The sequence below is a fragment of the Cryptomeria japonica genome, unplaced genomic scaffold, assembly GCF_030272615.1.
Source record: "Cryptomeria japonica unplaced genomic scaffold, Sugi_1.0 HiC_scaffold_195, whole genome shotgun sequence".
Classification (NCBI taxonomy): Eukaryota; Viridiplantae; Streptophyta; class Pinopsida; order Cupressales; family Cupressaceae; genus Cryptomeria; species Cryptomeria japonica.
Genome location: NW_026729017.1, coordinates 82,501 through 82,982, shown reverse-complemented (window position 1 = coordinate 82,982; position 482 = coordinate 82,501). Strand labels below are relative to the sequence as shown.

The 482-nt window shown below is 64.1% G+C and overlaps 1 non-coding gene across 1 annotated transcript; it reads left to right on the top strand.

The window, feature by feature from the left end:
• The first annotated feature begins 289 nt into the window (after nt 1-289).
• Nucleotides 290-408, top strand: LOC131868085 (5S ribosomal RNA). Its single transcript, XR_009366578.1, has one exon. It is a non-coding gene; the product is annotated as a 5S ribosomal RNA (ribosomal RNA).
• The last annotated feature ends 74 nt before the right edge of the window (nt 409-482 follow it).

The following is a 482-nucleotide window of genomic DNA, read 5'->3' as shown; positions in this document are numbered from 1 at the left end:
CTCGGCCCACATGTGAGCGCAGGTCGTTGCGCCCGAGGTGGTGTGTGGGCACCGCGTTGCAGACGGGACACTGCACGCACACGACGCCCCGTCCAGGTGCACGCACGTAGGCCGGGCCGGGTGCACACCCGACGCCCTAGCAAGGTGCGCGCACCCGGGCAGGGCTCACACTTGGCGAACGGGGCGCACTTCGCGAGGGAGGGTGTGCACCTCGACGGGGGTGGGTGGCCGGGGTGGATTCGCACGTGGGTCGCGGTTTGCTAAGTACACACTGCGACAAGCTCATAACGGGTGCGATCATACCAGCGTTAGTGCACCGGATCCCATCAGAACTCCGCAGTTAAGCGCGCTTGGGCCGGAGTAGTACTGGGATGGGTGACCTCCCGGGAAGTCCCGGTGTTGCACCCTTTTTTAGTTTTTCGCCGGGCGTCGCAATGCTATTTGAATAAACCTTTTGCCCGTTTGCGTTCTCGTCGGGGCCG